The following is a 27,732-nucleotide window of genomic DNA, read 5'->3' as shown; positions in this document are numbered from 1 at the left end:
CCACATTTCTTAACGTCACACTCACTCACACACGCACATTTATTTTATATCTTACAAATTCATGAAAAATTTCCTTCCAGTTCTGCTGTCGATTCTTATTTATTTTTGCTTTTGTTGACACGCAGTCTCCTTTAAGGGAAATTGATTAACCCTTTATTCTGAAGAGAAACTATGCGCTGTGTGGCTTGTAATTGGGGCTGCGCTGTTTGGACACTGTATTGAATTTTGTCTAATTATTTACGTTTCTCATTTCTTCCTCGAATTGATCTCAAAGGAAATGTGTGCATTCATAGCTCATTTATTACTGATAGTTATCCTGAGTGTAACAGCATGCAGTCCACTTAGCTCTAATTATAACTTGTTTCAGTTAACCAAAAATACACTTTTCTCACTGATTATAGGGTTTTGGATTCATCACAGATTAACAAGGGATGTCACAGCGAGAGAGTACAGTAAGACTCGGTTTATAGAGGGGAGAGGGGGGTTTGTACCTAAATGAGGAAACTTGATCAGTAATGACACTGGTTTATGACAATGTCGGGATGACACCGGACAGCCCTGTCATGTTACCTCTGCACACAGTTCTTCAGCTACTGGGAAGTGGTGTGAACACCTGAACAACCTAGCTGGTCAACTGTGACTCCCCACAATCACACATTCCTCCTCTAAAATCTAGGGGTGACTCTTGTTCTGTCGCAGAATCAGGTCGCCCTAGGTAGTTCTGTGTATGCAAACAAAAATGTCACCGAGGACAGTAAAAACTAATGTTAATTTATCGAGGACCATAATTCAAGTATAACATTTCATGTCATTTATTTTATTCTAAAATTAGTTAAAATTTTTCCATAAATTTATGGGCACATTTGATAAGTTCCTGGAGAAATATACATAATGAGTGGACATGATGATGTTAAACAGTGCAAGGTTGGAGCTGTTGCAAGCAGGAAAGGAAATTAACAATGCATAAAAATTATCATGCTATTTGAATTCCTGACCAAAATGCAATCTATTCTCCAATCATAGTTTTTCAGGAATATACTTTTCTAAGCCAAAAGCAGTTAGAATGGTCATTTTGGAGATTGTTAAAAAAGAACTATAGCCCCGAGAAAACCTATATGTATAGGGAGCTGGTGGCAGGCATATTGAATGACATTATTTAGCCTTCAGTTGATAGATAGCATAAAATCTGAAATTTTCAACAGCTGCAGATAAAGTCTCCTAAACATAGGAGGCAGGATGGTGTCTTCAGTTTCCCTCACTTACGTTATCTTTCTTTCCCTTTATCATTCTTGCTGGTAAAGAATCTCCCTTAGCAGATTAACTCATTAAAGTTTTGCTAGGAAAGACTGTAAGCAACAAAACAATAAAAGTTTGTTTTAAAGATACTCCGCTCTGAATAATCTGAATGAAGCAGTTGTTTCTATGGAGGTTTATAAAGTATCTTCTGTTATCTTCCTCCAAGAATAGAGCCAGGGATGAAATTCTCTGAGGCTCTAACTTGGCAGTGTACTGCTAAAATGAAGTCATACCTCTTGTGCAGAAGATGAAAATACTGATGGTGACATAGAGGATAGGAAAAGACATCCACATGAAGCTGACTCTTTAGGGACTAAAACGCAAGTCAAAAAGGTTACTTATTGGGGTCACCCCCGTCGTGTAGCAGTTAAGGTACACACTCAGCTTCCGCTGCCTGGGTTCATGGGTTTGGAATCCAGGTGCAGACCTATGCTGCGCCAGGAGTCCCTCATAGAGGAAACTAGAGGAAGATGGGCCCAGATGTTAGCTCAGAGCTAATCTTCCTCGAAAGAAAAAAGTTCCTTACATGACTTAAGCCTGTAATGATATAGCATCCTTTCAACTGGGTGAAATAGTAGGACAGCAGCTTTCCTCAAAGAACTGTACCCATAAGAAAACTCCCTTCAGAACTTAGGGTAGCAACAGGGACAGAGGACATGACCTCTAAGACTGCTCGTGGGTTCAGGCAGCACTTTCTCACCACAGCTTATGTTTCCCACTAGACACAGATCACCACTGCCTCTGTTCTTAGCCCAAGAACTGGCCGTTCAGTAGCGCCCTACTGTTGCCAGAACCTCTGGCCCAGATGTCCTGTAACTTAAGGCAATCCCTTCTCCCTAGTCATCAGTGTAATATGATGGGATCACAATGTATTTGACACTTGCTCTCTCTTAATCGCGACACACAGACACGTGAATTTCTGGGCATTTCAATTAAAAGGTTTTAGGATGTTGAAAGGGAAGGTAGAGGGACTTCTTGTAGCAAAAAGTCTCTCTTTGGCTCCGTTTTCATGGGTTCCCTCATCCGCGGATTAAACCAACCACTGATCGAAAGGCTTATGGTGGTTCCACCTGTACTGAACACGTACAGACTTTTTTTCTTGTCATTATTCCCTAAACAGTTCAGTTTAGCAACTATTTACATAGCATTTACATTGTATTAGGTATTATGAGGAATCTAGAGATGATTTAAAGTATATGAGAGGATGTGCATAGGATTTATGGAAATACAATGCTGTTTTTATCTAAGGGACTTGCACATCTGTTGGGTTCCTAGAACCAGTCCCCTACAGATATGAGAGCCTACTGTGCTAGCATATGGAAAGTGAGCATTTAACGCTGACTCCTGAGTTACCCGTGTTACTTGTCTGTGAGAGAATTTGGAACTGACATCATTACAGTGAAAGAATGGGATTCATTGAGCGCAAATATGAAGGAACCTTATTTTTCTCTGCCACTGTCCACTCCCCCCATGCCATGAGACTCATTTTGCCTTTGCTTCCCTTGGGCAAAAGGTAGACCATATCCCATGCCTGCCTCATCACTTTCAGGCAATAAAAGTCCTCAGGCAACTTACAGTTTCCACAGAGTCTCAGTTCAGCGATTATTTTCTTCAATCCAGTGCATTAGTTTAAACATTATGAACTTTGTTCTGTGTTGAAACTCATCTCCCCATCAAGGAGAAGTTTTCAATCCACACTAGGGGTTGGAGAGTGGCATGCATGTTCTCACTTGATTAACAATGTTGGGCATTCCTGGTGGATGTTTAGAATGGACACTTTCTCTCATGCTGTGTGGTTTCTTCAGAGCGCACTGCCCCACACCTGGGAAACTCTTTCCTGTGGTTCCCTTAAGAGGGACTAAAAACAATTCTATTCTGGCTGGTTACTCTCAGCTATTGCCACATCTTGCCCCATGCAAGCAGCCTACCCATTCTGTTGCCAGGAAAACCTATAGACCTTTAGGTATTATATTGTCAAGAATTTATTTAAAAATAATTCAGCATCAGAAGTGTGGTATTTATGTAATATGTGTTGGTATTATATCCTGTAGGGACTTGGTTAACAGTTGAAATACTTGAATCAAGAAAACTTACTCCAGGGGTAGCATGTTAGCATTGAAAATTAAGAACTGTTTCCATTTCTACTGAGAGAAATAAGGAATCCTTGGAAGAATTTTAAAGTCAAAGGTATGTTTCAACTAGAAACTGCTGACTATCATTATCTCAGCCTGCAACAGTGGATTTGTTAATGAGCATAAGGGAGTTCAGAAACATATATGTATTTGCTGAATGAGTGTGGTCGAGATGTTGTTATTGACTAGTAAACTTGTACAGGCTCTTGGCCCTTGAACAAGCTCTAGAGAGCTCACAGCCTAACGTCTTCCCGAGTCGGGTTCTTGGTCCAGGCGTTTATTCAGTGCGATGTGTCCTCATGTTATGGAGGAATGTGTCTTACAAGACGAGAATGTTCTGGATGTAGAACTGAATACTGATGAACTTGTCAAATGTACAACTGAGTACTGCTACTATAATTGGTCCCATGACTGTTTGTGGTTTGTCTATAAATGAATTTTTCTATGAATGTGGTGGAATTTAGTCTAAGCCTTGCTTTCCCCAGGTTGTGAGACTTTGAGAGAGAATGCTTATAATGCTCACGTCCCTCTAATCATTTGAAGCCTCTGGTCTTCACTTGTTAAGTGACAGTGTGAAGAAGTCGACTACTGTCAGTTCTCAACAGAAGGCCAATTTCAGCTCACACTCTTCTATCCTTGATTTGACCTGATAACATCTAGTGATCCAGTCTCTTGTTCTGTAGGAGGAGATGTGTCAGCCAACAATATACTGCATTCCTCAAGCTCAAGGGGAGCCATATTAAGTAACCCACATGGTCTTTTTAAATCCCCTATCTTTTCACATTAAATGAAGAGGGAAGTACCTCCCACTCTTTTCCTTTTGGGACTGTGGTTGGGTCTCACAGCACATCAAGAACTCTCTCTAAAAGTCTCTTAATCTCTAAATCCTTGCACTTTTATTGTCTTTATGAGGTTAAGAAGCATAAGGTTAAAAAAAAAAACAAAAGCTTGCTTTCTACTCCATTTCAATTAGTGGACTCACAATTCCATTTGGAAAATGGGAACAGCTGGCATCTACTGTGTTTGAGTCTCAGCCCAAAACTGAGATAGAAATAGTTCAATTGATATCATACTATGCATAATAAAATTAATATAATTGCTAGTGAATAATATAGTCAGGTAAGCTACTGCTTTGATATTGTATCATAAAATCTGTAGTGAACCAAGAGTTTTCAGGCTGCCACTAGACCATTTACTATATTAAAATTGTGATTTAATCTAGTAAACCAATTGATTATGCCAAAATATAATTTTTAGAAAAATTATGTTACTCATACAAATATAAAATGAATGTATCATTATTGAGAGGACCAGAGAGATTGTAAGGCTAGTTCAAAGAACATTTGAAGAACTGTTATAGACATTTAAAAATAATAGAATAAGAAATATTAAAAATACCAGGTAAGACATGACACTGGTAATATCTCATAGGGCAGTAAAGTCATAAACCTTGCATTTACCTTTTTTTACTGTTGAGCAACCTGTAAGCTAAGATGTGACTTTACAGCATCTGGGCACTAGTCTCATAGTAAAGAGCAAAGTCTAACTCAGGTCATTCTCTTAACAAATTAAACAATTTTGGGGTGGTTCTTTTAAACAATGTCCCTGCATAACATTGAAAGGACACACCATATTCCCTTAGCCTTATTTCCAACTTTTGGATCGTTTTCCCTAATATATGACAACATATCTCCCAATATTATTATGTAAAGCATTTTAACCATTTTAGACAGTTAAATGAGAAAATAATGATGGATACTAAACATAACATGGTGTAAAAGATATATGTTTCATATCCCTCAATTTCTTTGGATTTCAATTTCACATACTAACAATAATAAATTTGGAATAGCTGGTTTCTAAGGTAATATATGACACCAAGAATAATTAATTTATTTTTCTAATGGCTTGACCTGTTCGAACTTTCAGCACTGTGGCTTCTCTTTCTTTTTGAACAATCCCTTTTCGGCTTCACTGACAGCTCTCTATTCTTCTTTCCATTCTAGGTATCTGCTTATGTTCATCTTTGTACTCTTCTTTGTACTATTTATAGTCTTTTTCTCATATTCATCTTTGCTGAAAATTTACATCTTCTTTGCTAAAAACTTACCTCCTCTACCTAGCTGTTAAATGTCAGAGCAATGAAGACCTGGTCCCAGACCCCATTCTTATTTCACTCTACATTCTCTCTCCTGGTAATATGATCCATGCCTATTGCTTTAAATGTCATCTCTAGAAAATAATCTCTGAATTTATAGCTCTAGTGAGACCCAGACATCACCACCAATTGCTTAATCAGTATCTCCATATGGATAAACGAACGTTAATTCAAAGTCACTCAGTCCCAAACCAAACCTATCATCTCTCTTTTCCTGTTTCCCCTTCGCTATTCTCATTGTAATGAACGACCCATGGTGAATCCAGTTGTCTAAGGCAGTCTCCTAAGAGTTGTCCTTAATGCTTCCACTCTCTCCCTCCCATATACAATTCACCTTTGAGATTTTTTCAAGTTCACTTCCTAAATATCTCTCAGAGTCATTCATATTTTCTACATCAATACCGCTATCACTCTAAGCCCAACACTGCCATCTCTTACCTGGACTAATACAGATTCTTCCTAATTAGTCTCACTAATATGTACTTTCTGCTCTCCAATCAGCTCTCCACACTACAAAAAGAATACAGATTTTAGAAATCACACCTCTTGACGTTGCCCTTTAAAACTCTTCAATGGATTCCTATTTCTCTTGGGAGAAAGAGAAAAAGTTCTCCATTTAGCATATAAGCCGTGTATGATCCTTCACCCAGCTGTCTGAACATGTTTATCTTGGTCATTATAAACAAGAGCTGTGGAGCCACACTGCCTGGGTTCAAATTTAGCTAAGCTCTTCCACACTTCAGTTGTGTGAGCTATTCAAGATGTTTTCTTCTCTGAGCCTCTGTTCTCAGATGAGTTATTAGTAGTACCTTATTCATATAATTGTTTTAAAAATTGAATAAGCATATAAAGAACTTTGAACAGTGGCTTTCACTCAATTAGACATTATTTACCGTGGTATTAGTATTACTTTTTAATCTCATTTCTTGATTATCTCCCTCTCAATCTCTGTAGTTTAGTTATGATAGCGTTTGTTCATTTTAGTGACTGAAAAACCCATGTTCAGCCCCACCTCGGCATTTGTACATACTACTTCCTCCACTTGGAATGCTCTCTTCCCCACCTTCACCTCTGGGGGCCTCAATATTTATTGTCATTTACCTTAAGCCTGGCCCCACTTCTCTAAGTAGTACCTTCATTAAATGATCTCCATATGAACCAAGTGAGTTGAATTCTATGTTCTGCCAGGAGCCTGAGTGATAGAAGCTCTACCCACTGTAGACACTCGGGAGCCATGGCTGATGGAGACTCAACTCAATACACGCTTCTGTGATCCTCATGGCAAGGAAGAGGGTATAGTAATTAATTCACCAGCTCTTACAGCTCCTTCCTGGACTTGAGAGACTTCTGCTCACATTTAACTGGCCAAAGTGGGTCACGTGTCCACATCTCTCTTCAAAGGGAGCAGAAAAGCACAGTGTTACCATTCTCTTGGAAAATGAACTAGAACACTTATGAGCCTTTTACGGCTACCAAACAGAGCAGAAGTAAAGGCATTAAAACATGAAAGTGCACAGACTGTTGGAGATTGATGGTCCAGTATGAGGCGAGCTTCTCAAGTCTTCTAAGATTAGATTGAAACATCTGTGGGGTCAGGCCCGTGAGGGCTATATACGTCATGTACAATGGGTGTAATACCCTTTTCTTAGAGTGGTAAAGGAGGCATTGGAAAAGAAATCTAGGAAGGAGAAGATAGAATCATGTCTATATTTTGCAGTATTATAATTCAGTCATTGTATTCTAAGCACAGATTCTTTGATGAAGGAAGATTATACAAACTGTTTACATATAAATTTGGAAATGTAACACACTGGGCTCAATATTTTAGCATCTGGAATGTAGATTTGACTAAGATAATAAATTTTATAATTTTCTATAATAGGCAGAGGCTTCTATAAATGGATCAAGGAAATTAATTAGACAGATCAAGCCATTAGTTTATTCAATCAGCACTGACATAATCACAGTCTCAGAGAAAAAAACAAGATTGCGATAGAAAATGTTTCTTAAAATATTCCTTAATAAGAATAATTGTTTGGAAATATTCTATCACGAATGTATGTGTAAAGCAGTATTACACATCACATTTGAAATTTTCCAAGTAAATAACAGATAGTAAGAATTTTATATAAATCCATGGAAATAAAACTAGAGTGGCCAAAACATTACAGAAGAATTCTGAGATAAGGACAATAACTATATGGTGCACAAATAAAGTGGCATAAAAATCCCTCTATGCTTTGAATGTAATTCAATTTAATTATTGACTCTCATATGCACAGCTAGAGTATCATCAATCACCATAGATAATATTTTTTCTAAGTCACCAAAACTAATTATAGTCAGTAATCTCTACTCACTGAGACTAATCACTACACTACATTAAAAATCAATCTGTTATGTGGTGTGATGAAGCTCTGTTGAGTGTAGTGATTTTTTATGAACCTCAAAATTCCATATTAATTACCAGAATACTTTACGTCGATGTATCAAATTTTTGTCCAACTTCTGTTTGTAAGCAATAAAAACACTGGTGATTTGTATTTCATTTTTGTGTTAAGGGAACAACTCTGTGTTGAAAAAGCGTTTCATGAAAATTGTCATCGTTCAGATAATTTCTGAATTAGAATTTTTACAAAGGGGAATATACTGAAATACATAGGAAAATGCTGGATAAAGGCAGAAGTAGACCTAAGGAGACCCATCTCTATACCAAGGGGTCCTCCTTCACTTTTTCTTAAAATGCATTGGATAGATTCTAAGATTGCGTCTATGTCACGCTATACAACATGTTAGGTTTCTCTTAGTTGACTCTTCCTCAACTCGTTGTATGAATCAGTTCAAATGTAATATTTCATGTTCACGGAATTTTGAAGAGAAAAAGACTCGGTAGGTTAGTTAACCCATGACCAATATAGAAACTGAAAAGGAGATTAAACAGCAAGGTTACACCATTAGGAGCATTATTAGAACCTATGTTTCCTGTTTCACGGAAATCTTGTCCCCAAGTCACAAATAAACATTGAATGTTTACAGTTATATTTATATCAAAAACAAATTTTCCCCACTTAACAGAATAGTATATCTTTTGAACAAATGATGCTGAAACAACTAGACATCCACATGCAAAATAATGAATCTATTCACAGAATTTATAGCCTCCCAAAAATTAACCCAAAGTGGATCATAGGCCTAAACATGAAATGCAAAACTATAAAACTCCTGGAATGTAGCATGGGAGAAAACCTAGATGACCTTGGGTATGGAGATGACTTTTTAGATCCAATATCAAAGGTACAATCCATGAAAAAAATAATCAACAGGCTGGACTTCATTAAAATAATAATTTCTGCAGTATTTCAGTTTCTTACAAAACTAAGCATACTCTTACCATACAATCCAGCAATGGCACTCCTTGGTGTTTACCCAAGGGAGTTGAAAACGTATGTCCACATGAAAACCTGTGCGCAGATGTTTATAGTAGCTTTATTCATAATTGCTAAAACTTGGAAGCAACCAAGATGTCCTCAGTAGGTGAATGAATAACTAAACTGTGGTACGTGGACTTTGGGACTGCGATGTGTCAATGTGTATGTTGAGCAGTTGTAATAAGTGTAGTACTCTGGTGGGGGATGTTGATAACGGGGAAGGCTATGCATGTGTGGGGGAAGAGAGTGTATGGGAAATCTCTGTACTTTCCTCTTAATTTTGCTGTGAACCTAAAACTGCTCTAAACAAAGTCTTTAAAAAAATAATAGTTTAATAAACACCCATATGTTCCCCCTTCAACTAGAATTAACCAATTGTTAACATTTGCCATATTTGTTTTTTTCTCTTTATTTCTCCTATTTCATCTCTCTCTCTATTCTCTCTCTCTTTAAACACACACACACTTTTTGTTTAAGTTAATCATTGTAACCTAGTTATTGCATCATATCTCCTAAGAACAAAGGTATTCTCCTGCGTTACTGGGGTACCTTTATCAGGTTCAAGAAATCTAACCTTACCATCATAATATAGTCTAACATACAGTCCATATTCATCTTTCTCTCATTGACTCAATAATGATTCACATTTTTTAAATCCAGGAGCCAGTCCAAAATCACATATTTATTTACGAAGTCTCTTTAGCCTCCTTTAGTCAATGTATAGCTTTTATTGTATTTTGCTCTTATATTAAGAGTCCTAGATAGTTGGTTTGTAAAATAACCTTTAATTTGAATCTCTCTGATTGTTTCTTCCTAATTAGAATCTTTTTTTTTGCCAAGAACATTACACAGGCGATATTGTGTCCTTCTCAATACAACATTAATTTGTTGTCATTATTAGCATTGCTAAGTTTTCTATAACTTTATAAGGATAGCTTGCACCAGATTTGTAAAGGTTCTTTCTTTCCCTTTGCAATCAATAAGTAATGAACCTGTGGAGTGGTACTTTGATGCTTGAATATCTTGTTTCCTAAGGGAACCAAGGGCTTTAGCATCCAGTGACGGTTTTTGCCTACATTAATTTTAAAATTGGTAGTTACAAACTGGTAAAACAAACTCTTTATATATATATATCTATATATATGTATGTATTTGTTTTATTTTTCAAAGAAATTTATCATTCACTATCTTAATTTTTAATCTTTATGCATCTCATAAATTTAATATGTTTATACCAATGGTACAGATTTAAAGAACATTTGGTATAAATGCACATAGTTAGTAAATGATGAAATGGAGGTGAGAAACCAGCTCTGGTTTTTCCTATATGGCTCTCTTTTTGAAATACGGAGTTGAGTTTGGCCAGTGTCTAACTATGTTCAGGCCAAGAAAGACTTCAGAGAGTGACTTAAACACTGACAGTGACCATCTGAATTGAAGAGATCTGAGCATCTTATTTCACTTCCTTTGGTACTGAGGCCTTAGTGCCTTTTACTTAATTCCTAAGTTCTTCATTAACTTCCTTTTTATTCAGAGCTCCTTACAGTGAGAAACTCCATATGGCATGTTGACAAAGGCAGACTGAAGCTTCTCCATGCGATGTCACTGAAGGATACATTTTGCTTAAAATGTAAATAAAACTAAATATCTCAAACAACAATAAAAAGTTAGTGGTTTCTATTTAGCATACAGCAAACACAAAGTTTTCAATAGCACATGAGTCATTTGGGGGTTAGAATCTCTTCTAAATAAATTGTGTCTAGAATCTTGATTCTCTCAGGAGAGACAGTAGAAAGGTTATCAGATGCCTGAATTCAAATCCTAATTCTTCCACTCATTGCTCATGTCAACTCGATCAAATTAATGTCCTTTGTGCCACAGTTTCATCATTTGTAAAATGTGAATAATAGTAAATTCTGAAGTTATTGTCAGATCAAATCATTTAATATTTGTAAACATTTTTTAAAAAGAGTCTTACACATAGTAAGTATCCACGGAAAGTTTGTAAGTGTGGATGAGAGACAATATGTGATTAAGAGTGAGCTCTGCAGCTAGAGAAAGTGGCATATGAATCCTGGCTTCACCTCTGCTTACTGTAGTATAGAGGAAAACTTGCAAATATTAAATTGCTGATGTTTAATTGCTCTTTTAAATCATATTTCTTTGCAGCCTTCCTTACCTAAGGTTGAGCCAGGATACTTATTGAGCCAAAGCAGGAGGAGTAAATTTTGGCTTTTTTTGAGTAAGGAAGTATAGGAAAGTTGGGGTTTGTGAAGAAACTGGCAGGGGCAGGGGGCTTTTAAAATTTGTTTTTCCCCAAGAGGCAAGGATATCCTTGATATTCTTAGCATACTAAGGCCTAGTCTGGTGATCTGGGTTATTCATCTTCATTTCTGCTGTAGGAACGATGGGCAGAAACTGACTTGAACTGAGAAGAGGCTGTATCTTATCTAGTTTCTCACACTTCTTGTGGATGTGTGTATATCTGTATATATAGATATAGAAATGTCAATGTGTTTTATTAGGAGTACCACCTCACATCCCATTGAGCATATAATGAAATATGTAGTATATGCATGTGGTCACCTTTCTAAAACCCCCCAAATTCTGAATCCTGAAACACATCTGGCCTCAAGGATTCCTAATGAAGGCTTGCCGACCAGTCCTAAGGCTCCAGCTTTTTCCACTTGCCTCTCATATCTGACCCTGAGATGTGGCTTTACATACAGACAACTACGAAGGAGACCTAAGACAGATGTTTCTCATTAAACTCTGTAAGGAGGAGGCCTCGTGAGTTGACCTTGTCAAAGTATACTATTGGACACATCACTAGTTGTCAGACAGAGGTCTTGAATTTAGCTACCAAGAGACCTTTGTGGTCTGGACTACATACAGAAGTTCATGCACAGCTTGAAGAGTGAAACGTTAGTGAGCTAAAGGTGCAGGCTGGGTGAGTACGCCTGAGTTGGTCACTACAAAAAGAAGGGAGGTGGACCTGTAACATGCTGTGTCAGGGACCTAATGGGGGTCATAGCCCAACTTCAAACCTTAGAGCCAGTTCAGCAGTGCCAGAGCTCAAAGGACGGACCTGCACTCATTAATTGCAAATTCTATTGTAAGATACAAGCAGAGCACTCAGGGACTAGGAAACCCAGAGACATAACTGTGGAGATGGGAAAACCCAAATGGCTCTGTTGAGATATCTTGGCGACCCTTTGTTGCCACTAAGATGACTTTGAACATCAAGGGTATCTGAAAACTCAGTGAATCACAAGTTATACTTTACAGAGTTTTTTGTGAGATGGAATAGAAAAAGCCTTGATTTCAGTCATTTCAATTTTGGAAGGTTTTATGGTTGTACTATATAATCAGTACATATATCCATCCTGTTATATACATATATATTAAAACAAAGGTATGTAATTACCTGTCCTATTTTTTTTTTTTGAGGAAGATTAGCCCTGAGCTAACATCTGCTGCCAATCCTCCTCTTTGTGCTGAGGAAGACTGGCCCTGAGCTAACATCCGTGCCCATCTTCCTCTACTTTATATGTGGGAGGCCTACCACAGCATGGCTTGCCAAACGGCGCCATGTCCACACCTGGGATCTGAACCAGTGAACCCCGGGCCGCCAAAGCAGAATGTGTGAACTTAACCACTGTGCCACCAGGCCGGCCCATCTCCTATTTGGTTTTACATTTAACTTTATAAGATAATTTTTAAAAGTAAAATAACTACTAGATATATAGAAAAATACCTAGAATAAAAACACATCCTTTATTCTCATAAGATAGTAATCAGATAAGAATTTTAGTATAATCTATACTTTTATAAGTATACCTCTTCTATATACATCTTATACATCTCTACTTTTAAAAGCCTTTACATTTTTCCAAAGAACTTAATGAATTTCTACTGAACCTTTTATTAAAAATGCCACAGAGGAGAATATGAGTTTTTCTAAGTATTACTTCTATCACTTTACTAAAATCAGTAAAAGTAATTTTATGGTTGTAATAGTACTACGTTTCAGCTCCCTCTCTCTAGAAATAGAGTGAGAAAAAAGCAATAATAATAAGAGATGATAGTTTCAAATGTTAAAAAAAAATCATTTCCAATTGCATACCCGTTATCAGCCGAAGGAAATGTGGGCTAAGGTGGGAGCAAGATGACAAGCACTCTGCAAAGCATCGTTATTTTAGAGATGGATCAATGTAAAAGAAAAAAGAACTCAAATCATCTGAAAACACTGTAACATTAGAAGCTTTGGGGGGAAATGAAGCTGCAGTTTGAAAAAAATTATACACTTACAAAAAAGGAGGCAAAGAGTTATTGCGTTAATAGTCACCATAAAGATGCGAGAAAAACTATACAAAATCCTTTTATAACTAGTCACTTGAAAATTAACCAATAATAGGTCTTCAATCTACTTGTGATTAATGATATTTACTTGAATTAATGCAGGAAAACCTTTAAACATAAGAAAAAGAAAAATGACTGCAACATTTTTAAAACTTACCTGGTTTATATCGTAAAGAAACAGCACCACCAAAAGAACACTCCTAAAAGAAACTTTAGGAACAGAGTCTGGCTGAAAACCACCGTATGTTTACAAGAAAGGCGTGGTGTACCATGTTGAATAGTGTGCCTCCCCGAATTCAGGTCCATCAAGGACCTGTGAATGGGACCTTTTTTGAAAATAGGGTCTTTGCAGATGTAGTTAGTTAAGATGAGGTCACGTGAAGTAGTGCGGACCCTAAATCCAATGACCGGTGTCTTTATGAGAAGAGGGAAATTTGAACGCAGAGAGACAGACACAAAAAGAGGGAAACAGAGCATGCGATGACAGAAGCCTAGACTGGAGTGACACACTAGGAATGCCAAGAATTGCCAGCCAACACCAGCAGCCAGGAGAGAGGCATAGACCACATTTTCCCCGGGGTCTTCAGAAGGAGCATGGCGCGCTGATCACCTTGATTTGAGACATCTTAGTCTCCGGACTGCGACAGAATAAAATTTGTGTAGGTTTCAGCCATCCAGTTTGTGGCACTTTGTCACAACAGCCCTAGGAAATTAATATACTTGGTAAAAATCCAACACAAGTAATTTTTATTTTGATGTAAATTGTGAAACTAAAACCTAATGAATGCATTTCTCATTTTGCTTCCATCACTGATCTTGTTTTCGAAAGCCAGCAAGGATTTTTTTTCTCGATTATATCTTCAAAATAAAAGTGTTGATTTTGATGACATGTCAGATAAAATCTTTACTCATTTTTCTGGCACAGATTCATTTATTTATTACATCAAAATTCATTTACCGAGCATCTCATGGAGACTACGTTCTAAATCTCATTTTTGATTTCTCTGATAGTTCAAATCTTCTCATTTGTGATAAACTTCAAAAATTGCCTGGCTAAATGGATGGTGTATTAACTGTCCAAAATATTTTCTTGAATTAATAATTTTTTTTAATTCCGTTCTTCCATTGTCATTTAATATATAGGAAAGATTCCAAATATTCTTCTGGATCATCTGCTTGTTGAGTTTCTAGCTGCACCAAGCCAGCACATAACAGAATTAGTCACAATCTTGGATGACTAATATTGCCCCTGTAAAACTTTTACTCCTTAGGTCTTATGCACCTGCCATTATTGCTGCTACTTATGGCCTGGATTTGGATGTCATATATGTTGATTTAAAAAAATTGAGAACTTACAGGAATTTCTAATGTCACAACTGGGGTGGAAGTGTGTGTTACTTGCTGCAATAGTCACGTTCCTGTAGCAGCCACTTTGTTCTTGTATGCATTGGGACGCCTACCTTCAACAATAATTGTACCTGGATTTACTTATAAGTGTTAAAATTTATAATGTTCTGCTCCTTCTCATCATGTTTTATTTGTAGCCAGTGTGCCATTTTGACTCCCGATCTGAAAAAGGAACTAGTTAAGATTTATTTTTTATCCTTCTATATTAGGGGTATGCCCGGAGATTTTATGTTCCTCAATCTTCACATCACACTTGTGAATTAGGTCTTATTAGCTCCATTTTGCTGACGAGTTTAGGATTAAATTTATATTGTAAAATGTAAAATTACGTAGCACTTCAGATTTATATGAAATGGAATGCCTATTTCATGAGATTCTGACAACTCTAAATCATTCCCCCAACCTGGTGAGATATTGTTATTCCATCTTTTCCAGGTTGCCATTTACATGATTTGTACTATTATTGCTATCATCAATATCATGGCCACTTGCTGAATACCTATTAAGTGTCGTTCATGGAAGAACAGGGATTGCCAACGACTGGGCCTTCATTCAAATCACAGTTCAAATGCCAACAAAATAACAAGCCAAACAATAACGGCGTACAAGTCCTTTATTAGTTTCCTATGGCTGCTGTAGTAAATTACCACAAACTTGGTGGTTTAAACAACACAGATTATTTTCTTCCAGTTCTGAAGGTCAAGAGGATGAAATTATTACTTGGCTAGTGTAGGGGAGCAGAATTTGATACCCTAAAATGTGTCTCTTTCGCTTGATTATTTTTAAGAACCAAAGACTCACGAAGAAACTTTAACCTTCCCCCTAACTGCCTAAAAGGGTTTAAGATAGAAGGCCCATTCCAGGAAGGAGCTATCACCATAGATAACTATAGCATAATATGAACTAGGTGTGGTAGACAGGGAGGAACCTAGCAAGGCCCATTTGATCAATGTTCTCTCATTGTCTTTGCAAGGGATGGCAAACATTTATTTACTAAACATTTGTTTTTCCGTCTCCATGTGAATTTCCTGCCTCCCCTTTGAAACCCCAAACCACTACCCGCAACATCCTTCTTTGTCTTTAGCTGAAGATTTAAGTATTTAAGGTGGTGGCTTCAGCCATTTTGATGAGTTACTCAGTTTTCCTGGGTTTCTCCCATGTATACGTGTTATTAAATTTGTTTAATTTTCTCCTGTTATTCTGTCTCATGTCAATTTAATTCTTAGACCAATCAGAAGAACCTAGAAGGGTAGAGGAATCTGCCTTCCTTCCCTACATTAGAGAACTTGATTCTCTACACCATTGCTATGACTCTACAGCAAGAATTTCAGCAAGCAAGACCAGGTAATAGAGTTCCTGCTGTCATTTTCAAGCTGTATTTTTCTGGGGCTGCATGATTCTTTTAAAGAAGTATATTTGCTGTTAGTATGGGATGACTAATAAAGTTAATTCCCTTTGTTTGCTTAATAGGCATAATCTTAGAATCGCTGAATGACACTGTTGTTTCAAAGAGTTTGCATTGGGAATCAATCGATTGTTATGATCATTGATAACAGGGATTAAAATATTTCAGCATTTGTAAATCCATCATACAAAGCATTGTCTTTGAGAAGATAAGATTATAAAACCTAAATATCCAAAAGCCATGAAAATGGATAGAATCATAAAAAAAATAAATGGATCACTTTGTTGCAGGAGACAGGGGTAGTATTCATTTATATGTATATATATTTATATATATTCTGCATTTTTAGACTTATTACAACTAATGTCTGGTTTTTTTGTCATTTAAAAGATAGATTTAAGAAATTGGACATTATTTTCTCCAAGAAAAGTTATTTTTTAAATCCTGTGACTGCTTCTGTGCAATCACCTTTGATTTTGGATGCCTGACTCAAAGTTTTTGAAACATTTTAAAAAGAAATTTAATAAATGAATTGTCAAGGCATAAACCTTTCTTAAACTAACTGAGATCAAATTGTACAGTCACCTGGAATGAAAGACTGATAACTTGGGACATAGGTAAAGCTGACTCTTCATTGGTGGGGAGAGGAATGGCCTGAAATCCAGAAACATCCACCATGAAGATCAAGAAATAATCTCTCTGTGAAGAAGAACTGTAGGGAGAAAATAGAAATTTTAGGAAGTGAAACTGTTGACTTCTTTGTTATTTCTACTGCTGGTTACATAGTTTGAGAACAAAGTGTGTTCTCTTTGTCAATCAATATAAAAAAACTAGTAACCTAGGGGCTGGCCCAGTGATGTAGTGGTTAAGTTCATTTTCTCCACTCTGGCGGCCCGGGGTTCATGGGTTCAGATCCCAGGTGCGGACCTATGCACTGTTCATCAGGCCATGCTGTGTTGGCATCCCACATACAAAAGTGAGGAAGATTGGCACAGACCTTAGATCAGGGCCAGTCTTCTTCACCAAAAAAGAAATGAAAAGCAGCCTAGAAATGGTTATGCTCGCAAAAGTAGAAACAATGAACAAAAATTTGAGTGTTCCTTTCTGCGCCTTATCTTGCTTCATATTCATAACAATCAGAGAGGTAGATACAATAGGACAAGTGATGTGACCAATATCAAAGAAGCATCAAAGGGCACTGATTGAAACTTGCATCTGTGCAGTATCCTATATTGTTTTTATAATGATCAAAAATATACATTAGAGTTTCTAAAGAATTTGTCTTCTATGATTCACAGCAGACTTCATGGGAATTTAGCCCAGATATAAAGGTTATAAATCCAAGATTGACCTGAGAAGTACTGCGCCATTCATATTTCTATCTGATACTTGACATAAACATGTTTTCTGTTGGGCACGACAACACTTCCACTGTAACAGGGAAGATTCTTTTGTTTTGAGCATGATTCACACTGTACTGATATCCTTCCTTCTTGGTGACTCATATAAGACATTGCAGCTGCCTTGGCCAGACCATGGTCTCTTGTGGCCAATGTCCCCTCTGGCTAGAACTGCCCAACCTACAACCCTTGGCCCAGAAAAGTAATGCTAGGCCAGGTCTTGTGCAGAGCTGGTGACTCACTGAAGGAGCGCTGGCTCCTGACCCAGACGGCTGGACCCCCAGGGCTGGCCAGCAAAACATGCGAGAGCCTGTCACTAAAGGCACTGCCCAGTAGAGGTGATAGATATTAACCAATCAGAGCAACAGCCTACTGCCTTTGCACTAGCAACGCCAGAGACGATTAGCCAGACAAGAGCAAGTTGACGATGGAGCAAACCCATGCAAAGAAGCTAAGAACCCATGAAAGAGAGACCGTGTGGACCCGAGAGCTGCTCTGGGCCCTGAAGAGCTTTCCAGTCCCAGAATCATTTGACCAGTGTTCCACCACAAACCCGCCTTTGCTCTGTATGATCTAAGAAAATCTCCATTCCTTGAAGTTGTAGGTCTTATAAATATATATATATATACACATTTTATTTTAAGAATATAACTTAGTAGTACATTATAAGTGAAACAATTCAGTTGGTTATCTTCTTTAATAGATAAAAGATGCCTTAGATTGTTCCTTAAAGAACATGACAAAAAGAATTAAGGCCCCTCCCTGAATTCTTATTATAGGTTTTTCACTGTCTATGATAGAGAGATAAGAGTTCAATAATCACATCTGTTACAACCCTAAGATTGTTCATTTTAAGCAGTCTGCACACAAATGGCTCATAGCTGTCACTTGGTAATTGGAAATGGATTCTTAAAGAAGTTAATGCTTAAGTTACTATACACAGATTATTACTGGCATTAAATGTAGATTCTTATCTCTCTGTACTCAATGTTAAAAATGTCGAAGAAGCATCTTTTCTATTTCTAATGTGAAACTAGATAACCATATTGTGTCACCATTATTAAATACAAATTCCAAAATGTATAAGAAGCTGTTTTTTAAATATCACCTCTTCCTTACTGGCATTTAACATCCAAATTAGACCACGTCATTACATTTAGGAAGGTCCTGCCATGATAAAGGTTGATGTTTATCTGTTATTTAGTTATTTGTTTATTTATTGATTGATTGATTGCTTTGTTTGGTTTGGTTTTACAAACCTGCCTCTGGCTACAATGTATTTGAAGTGACTTGAGAAGTCTGGGCCTAGTACATATTGAAAACAAATAAACAGAAAGAGAGTAACCAGAAGCTTATAGTCAGTAATTACAAATTACTATTATTTGTTTAACCATTTAAATTGACTAAATTTAACAGTGGCCATTGAGTAGATAATCTATGGCTGAACTAGAAGAAATAGAAGGCTAGCTAGTTACACATATTTATCATTCCCCAATGTGTATCTAGTACCTCAGAAATTGAGAAATTATAGAGTGGTTAAGCAGAGATGCTACACATAAACTGTATGTGTTCATCTTTACACCTCTGTTCCTTTCCATGTGACCTTTGGCAAACTGCTCAAACCCTCTGTACCTTGGTTTTTACCTATAAAATGCAGATGATAAGAACATCGTCTAGTTCATAACATTCTCAAACCTGAGTTCGTAATGTATTTAAACCAGTGCTTGACACACCATGAACACTTTTCTCATAGAGTATGTTTGTTCCTTCAGATGGAGCATTTAACACGGTTCCATATGATATGCAGAATAAAACACTTTGACATCACTTCTCTTTCTCTTATTTTTAATTCTATAGTAGGTTTAGATCCCTTTTAAACAATAAAATATTACATATATTTTAAGCATATTTTCAAATGAATAAAATAAACAGGAAAGAGAAAGAAGTAGCCTATCTGATAGCCTTTAATTGGTAGAATTTCATGACCCAATGAATTTAATACAAATAGATTCATTCAACAATTAATACAGCCTAGAATAGCAACAGACTCTGGGGATGCAAAAAAACACTCCACAATGTTGGCTTTGCCCTTGAGAAAATTACAGTGGTGGACTAGATGAAAAAAATCCATGATTGTCGTGTGATAGATGGTATTATAATGATACACAAAGAATGCTCTAGGAGCAGAAACTTCCTAATCCAGTTTTGCAGGCATGGGGGTTGGAGGAAGAAAAGGAAGTGATGTGTGGGTTGAGTTCTAAAGGACAGTAACCAGGTATTGAATAAGGCAAAATGTACCAAGGCTATGTACGCGGACCAGAAGGTGAGAAAGAGATCTGACTAATTCAACATGACTAGAGCTAGGTGATTGGAGAGAGATGAGGTTGAACATGTAAGGTGGCCATAGAGCACCTGGGATTAGGCTTACACCTTATCCAAAGAAGCCAGCCTAAGTGGTCTGGTGGTTAAGACTTGGCACTCTCACAGCCACAGCCCAGTTCGTTTCCCAGTCAGGGAACCCTACCACCCATCTGTCGGTCATCATCCGGTGGCTGCTGCGTTTTGCTGTGATGCTGAGAGCTATGCCACCAGTATTTCAAATACCAGCAAGGTCACCCTTGGTAGACAGTTTTCAGTGGAACTTCCAGACTAGACAGACTAGAAAGGACATGGCCACCCACTTCTGAGAAACTTGGCCATGAAAACCCTATGAATAGTAGATATAGCCCCAGAAGGGGAGAGGATGGTGCAAAAAGACCAAGCAGGGTTTCACTTTGCTGGACACACTGTCACTAGGAGTTGGCCTCAACGACACCAACAAAAAATACATATATGGAGAGAGAGAAAGTTGGACACTCAGACAGGCAGGATTTCTATGTTGCAGTCTTGAGGAGAATTGCTTTTTCTTGGGGAAAGCTCTTTTTGCCTTCAAATGATTGGATGAATCCCACCCACACTATGGAGGATAAACTGCTTTACTCAAAGTCTGCTGATTCGGGTGTTAATTCTATCTTAAAAAATACCTTCACAGCAACATCTAGACTATTGTTTGACCAAACATCTGAGCACCATAACCTAGCCAAGTTAACACGTAAAATTAACCATCATATGGAATTTTTAATCAGGACAGTAACAAGGCAAGTTTTGCGTTTCAGAAGATAACTTTGGGGGATGGAAGGACATAGGAAGAGAGAGCCCGTATGAAGATGAAAGCGTCACTAGGAGGCTGATGCATGAATAAAGCTCAGAGATGATAGTGATAAACTGGGTAGTTCTTGTTTGGGTGGAAGGATGTAAAGAGTTGGTAAGTGATGGTATATATGATGTAAAAAACAAGGACAAGGAAGGCATCAAGAATAACTCTACTATCCTTCCATAATTAATTAAATTTTAAAATGGAAGATTTTCTGTTCCTTTACGTTAAAGCAAAGACAAACTATTGCTAATTTACAATTATAATTATCCCCCAGATATCTTAATATGCAATATTCATCCTCTCCTGAAGAGCATTCTTCTGAAGTTTCTCTCTTTTAATTGGTTTATTTTTCCTGGTGATTTTTCTTTTAATAGGACTCAATTAATTGTAAGGTAAAATTTAAAAATGACAATGAGTTCCAGTCCATTTATACAGGGTTTTGTAGTTCTGAAATCACTTTCACAGATATAAAACCAGTAAAATATTCCTTTGCTATTAGGATATGATCCAGTTAACTTTTATAAGTGATGCTTAGTGTAAGAAAAATATAATACTCCAACATACCTTGAAAGCACATTCTCATTTCCAAACTGAACTGTGAACTTCATAGCACAGACCTTGTTATACTTTTACAAGAAATAAGGGACAAGAGATGAAAACAACAGCTCACCTTTGGCAAATAATTTTTTCTGCAAGTGAAAATTAAAATAATGCTGTCAATATGTTATTTTCTTGTTCTTATTACCTATCATTTTAATAATTATTAAAAGAGAATTTTCATCCCCTGTCAGGCAAAATATAATTTGGCACCATAATGATACCACCTCCTTAGCATCATTAGGCTACTTGATAGGGGATATGATTAATGCCTGTGTAGAATCATTAACTACAGGAGGTCTATTCAAAACAGTAGGAACAAAATCCTGTTCCCTGGTAAACAGAATTGTAATAACGGTCTATTAGTTTAGCAGTGATGAACAGATACTTAGAAATATGATTTCACTGGATCTAGAGTAGTACATGATAACTCTCTAACAAGTTCAGAATGCTATTCGGCCAGTCAATACTGCAACCTGACATCACCTTATAGGAAACACATATTTGTCAAATAATATTACTTATTAAGACAGTTATGATGAATGAAGCGAAACATATATAAAGTTAACTTTTGGAGTGTAAGTACAGTAATGATAAATGTTTTAACGCTTTAGTCATGTATTTCTAGACTAGAGATTTATAAATTTCATTTTAAAAACTGCAATCATGCTAAAATTCCAGCAATGAGACATCTGACATCTTTTACTGTTACTCTATATTAAACGATAAGAGGTAAAGATTTCTTTAAGAAGCTTAATAACGAAGATTTAACCTATTCAGAAAGTCATATCCGGAGATGAATAATTCAGTTCAGACAGCCAGTTCTTTTCTTTTACAAATATTCCAAGAGTTGACTTGGCACCGCTTTAGAGATCTAAATAATTTAGATAAGAACTTTTCCTGTTTGGGGGGGTTCAGTATGGCCAAAGAGAGCAATTTTAAAACTCTAAGGCAAAGGGACCCTGTTGAGTTTAATCCTGATAAATTAGTGTCCTTCTCCACCGTTCACTCCGAAACAGGAAAGTACAGCGTTTTATCCTTCGTGATTATTAGCCAAGTGTTAAACAGCTACTATCTACTTGGAGAATCAGTCATTTAAATAAAAAATCACAATGGCAAATACGAGTTGTCGTAGGCAAAGATTGTTTTATTGTACAAAAACACAACATCTATATTTAATATTCCTCACAGTAAGTTTTTGGAATGGTATTTTAATTTCTGTTTTATAGTGGAGTAAATTTGAGATGTAATGCAGCCTACCAATGTTACACAGCTCAGTGTGAAGACAAAAACACCTAAATCCAGGGTATTTTCTACCAAAATACACGTACTTCACACTAAGAGGAAATTTCACATCAACAGAGAACCATGACATTTTTTTGCCAAGTTTTACTTGTAGAATCAGGGGTAGGACACAGTGAGTGGCTACTAACTGGGGAGAGGGAGAGTTCAGTGTGAAAGAAAATATAAAAGTCACCACTAATAGGAAAACAAGAAAGTTAAAAAAAAAAAAACGAGAGTTATCCATGAAAACATTCCAATCATTTTTGTCTTTTCTTTTGAAATTAAAGACTTTAACTTAGTCATTACAGGCTCATTTGAATAATTCTAATATTTAATAACTTATTTTTAAATGAAATTTGTGATATTAAATTAACTCCTTTCTTTCATAAGCATCTGAAATCACTTTATAGGAACTGATCAGCTAATATTAAGATTCTAGTATCAGAGGCTGAGAAAAATTTCCCCTGAAGCGGTCAACTAGATTTAGAAAAAAGATTCTTCGCCACTTATTTATAATAAATATTTTGAAAGAAATTCAAAGAAAAAGAATCTTTTCTTTTTGCATACTTCTCTCCTGTATTTTGGATTTTCCTGCATGAGAATAGCTCAGTCGTCAGGAATGGTTTAGGATTACATGTGACTTACCAGAAGGAATCAGATAGACTAGAATTTAACATCCTTTCTGCCTGTGGTCCTTGATCAGGTTACTTAATCCTTCTACACTACAGATTAGTGATTTCTAACGTGGAGTTTGGAATGCCTACTCTGATAGGTTGTTGTGAGCACTAAGTGATGGAGGGTATAAAACTTCTGATACTAGATCTGACATACCAAGAGCTTAAAAGGCAGAATGAACATTGGCTTTGACAAAAAAAGAGGAAAATTAAAGCAGGCAGTCTTTAGCAGGACTGGGGTGGGGGGGGTGGGGTCCTGTCAAATCACTCCTCTCATTCCCAATGAATCTCCCCTCTTCCATCCTCACCAGAGTCCTTATCCAAGAACCACATGCATCAAAACCATCTGGACACATGTTTACAATATTAATGTCCAGGCCCGACTACATAATCAAACTCTCTGGATCAAGAAGAAAGAACACAAAAACTTAAAGCCAGATAGTCAGCTTTCAGTACTCATCTATATCACTTTCTCTGATTTTAGGCAAATTAAACACTTAGAATCTCCCTTTGAAAATAAAAATAATAATTTTTCTTTGGAGAAAGATTAACTCTGAGCTAACATCCACTGCCAATCCTCCTTTTTTTGTTGAGGAAGATTGGCCCTGAGCTGCCGATAATCCTCCTTTTGTTGCTGAGGAAGATTGGCCCTGAGCTAACATACATGCCCATCTTCCTCGACTTTATATGTGGGATGCCTGCCACAGCATGGCTTGATAAGCAGCATGTAAGAACACTCCCCGGATCTGAACTGGTGAACTCTGGGCTGATGCGGGGTCGGTGAGCCGAGGAGTCGAAAGAAAGATTTCTTAGACTCTCAAGATCTGGCAGTAGTGCTCTTTTATTTAGAGAATAGTGTGGAATAGCATGGGGACAGGACCCATGGGCAGGCAGAGCTCCTGCTGCTGCCCCCGCTGGCATGGGGACAAGACCCATGGGCAGGCAGAGCTGGTGCGTGGGGACAAGACCCACGGGCAGTCAGAGCTCCTGCTGCTGCCGCATGGGGACAGGACCCATGGGCAGTCAGAGCTGGTGCGTGGGGACAAGACCCACGGGCAGTCAGAGCTCCTGCTGCTGCCGCATGGGGACAGGACCCATGGGCAGTCAGAGCTGGTGCGTGGGGACAGGACCCACGGGCAGTCAGAGCTCCTGCTGCTGCCCTGAGTTGAGGGTTAGGGCTAAGTTTATAAGGCATGGGTACGTGACTTATTTTTACTGGAGAAAAGAAAAGATGATGTAAAAAGTCATTAAATGATTTCAGTGCAGATGGGGTCTGGTTATTGTGCGGTCATATAACTTTAGATACGAATCTGGCCATATAGATCGGCATGTAGGTGAGGATGCCCTGGGCTTCTCTCCCTGGGGCAGTCCTAATTCACACCATAAAAAAAGTCCACTGGGTCGTATAGTTTGGCATGTAGGCCAGGTCACCTTGGGCTTCTCTAGCTGGGGCAGCCTTATTCCACATCATGGGCCACCCAAGTGGAGCGTGTGAACTTAACCACTACACCACCAGGCTGGCCCCAAAATAATTCACATATATATTTTATGATTTTTAATGAGTTAACGTAAAGTATGTAATAGTGCTTTGTAAACTAGAAAATAGTGCAAAATTAAAATTTTTGTTATGATTGAAGAAGTATTATTATTGATGTTAAAGAAAAAATAAAATGGAGGCCACAGTTTGAGTATACCTCTCAGCAAACCACTCAGATCCATGAAACCAAAACTTAAACTGTCCTAATGTCCCCAAAATGCTGACTCTGACCTTAAGCAAAATGTAAGCTTTCTTCATGTCAGTGTAATCTTGCAGCTTCCTAGCCAATCAGCTACACACAAGTACGCAAGCGCTACCACCCAAAAGGGAATATAAGCTTCTAGTAAGCAATCACAATAGAAAACAATATACTTCCTCATTCACGCTTTATAAACTGAGCTGTAACTTTCAGTTTTGAAGTCTCCCTGTTTGTGAACAGAGTGTTTCCTGCTCAATAAAATATTCATGTCAAGTAAAGCTCTCTGAATTTTCTTTTGACGCTGGGAAATCTATTTCTGCTTGAGTTTGACATATTTTAGATTTTACGATCTTGCCGTCTCTGTTTTCCAGAATTTCCACTCCTCACTAGAATGGCTGTGATTACCCTAAACCCTGTCCTCTAGTTCTTTAGGCCAGAAAGAGTGCAGGTTTTCTACCGGAGTTTGGCCACCCTGCATGGTACAGACTGTTATGTCTTTATTTTGCGGCATCATTTCCTTTCTCCACGTTTTCACTACCTTCCAGTACCTGCCTGCTCTCCAGTGTCCTCAGGCATTTTTTCTTTAATCTAGTCAAGAGGTTTTAGTTTTTATATTTGGGAAACTGATATTCACATAATCATAATAGTAGTGGAATGGTAGAAAAATCCCTATTTATTGAACTGGTTCCCGAGAAATTCTTTGATAAAACTTTTCTAAGACTATCACAATTTGGGAAGAAAACTGGGGATTCACTGCCACATCTGCTTATGTGGAGAGTAAATGTTGCTGCAACTGTGTTGCAAAGTGAAATGTCTTCTCTATATCTGCACCATTCGCTTAAAACATTTTAGATACTTAGATACAATATCCAGGGCAGTGATATCTGATAAGCTGAGCCTAGGTTAAGCACACATGCTCTACCTCCCAGGAGGTGCTAAGAAATTAAGTATCTGAATTGTTTGGCTCTCAACAAGGCTTGGAGAGTGGGAAATTGTCATCCCTCGAAACAGCAGTTCACATGCTGTGCATCCACAAAATTAGTAATTTTCTCCTCCTACACAGGAATAATACGGTTTTATTTATTTAGAGGACCTATTAAAAATCATACAAGGTAAGACTAACCTCTAATCCAAAATAAGGATTTTTAAATTAAATATAATAAGGGAAATATGTTGATTATTGAAAGTTTGAGAAATGCAGAAAATTATCATTGTTTTTTTAAAGATTGGCACCTGATCTAACGTCTGTTGCCAAGCTCCTTCCCCTCCCCCTCCCCCCGCAAATCTCCCCAGTACCTGCTTATATATTCTAGTTGTAGGTCCTTCTGTTTCTGCTACGTGGGACGATGCCTCAGCATGGCTTGATGAGTGGTGCTAGGTCCACGCCCAGGATCCAAATCGGCAAAACCCTGGGCCGCCAAAGCAGAGGGTACAAACTTGCCACTCGGCTATGGGGCTGGCCCCCAGAAAATCATTTTTAAATGCAGAAATAAAAGTTACCAGACTATCCAGGTTGACCTAAACTAATCACACGAGCTCTTTAAAAAGAGAATTTTCTTTGGCTAGTAGCAGGAGAAATCAAAGAGATTTGAAGAGTGACAAGAATTTGGCATGAGAAGATGTTCTGTTGTGGGCTTTTAAGATGGAAAGAGCAAGAAGGGAAGGACCTGAGGGCCGCTTCTGTGATCTGAGAGTGACCCTTGGCCAACAGCCCCCAAGAAAATTGCACCTCAGTCTATAGGAAATGAATATCAAGGAAATGGATTCTGTTACAGACCTGAATGAATTTGGAATCAGATTCTTCCCCAGATTCTCCTGATAAGATGAACAGCTTGATTTTTGCTTGAAACTCTAAAGAGAGAACATAGTTGAGCCCACTTAGACTTCTGACTCATAGAACTATGAGATAATGAATAGGCGTTATTTTAAGCTATTAAACTTGTGGTAATTTGTTACAGAGAACTAGAAAACTAACACAGGAGACTTCCTCTACTCAGTAGTTCTCAAAACTTTAACACTCACCAGAATCACCTTTATAGTTTGTTAAAACACATTGCTGAGCCCTGTATTCTGAGTTTCTGATTCAGTAGGTTTGAGTTAGGACCTAAGAAGCTCCCTTTTGAATAAGTTCCAGGTGATGTGGATGCTGCTGGCCTGGTGACCACACTTTGAGAATCACTGCTCTACAGTAACACTCTTGGCTTCGCTTCGTACCTCTTAGTGACTCCTTCCTGAGAAAAGAAAAATAGCTTAGCTGGCTGGTGAAATTGGGAGAAGGAACTGAGCTTTCTGAGTCCCTTCTGAGTTCTCATTCTTGTGGATCTGCTAGCCTGCAGACAGGGAACACTCTGACTTGCTCAATGCTTGGAAGTAAGCTGTTCGCCGTTATGAGAAAGGGTCAATGATTGTCCAGGTCTGCTAGTGACTTAGTGAGGAAGTCTGTCTAACTCTGAGAGAAGTATTCAGAAGCCAATTGCAACCTCTTAACTACATCCTCCAGACCTACTTTTGAGCAACAAGACTGATATTTTGATATTTAGTTTGATACTGTGTCTCTCAGTTGGTTTGGGCTTTGGTAAAGAAATCTAAGATTATTTGTTGGCCCCAGGAAATCGCATCACCTGATGAAAGGATAGAAGACCTGGAACTCATTTTAC

The sequence above is a fragment of the Equus quagga genome, chromosome 12 (assembly GCF_021613505.1).
Source record: "Equus quagga isolate Etosha38 chromosome 12, UCLA_HA_Equagga_1.0, whole genome shotgun sequence".
Lineage (NCBI taxonomy): Eukaryota > Metazoa > Chordata > Mammalia > Perissodactyla > Equidae > Equus > Equus quagga.
Note: the sequence above shows the minus strand (reverse complement) of the source record.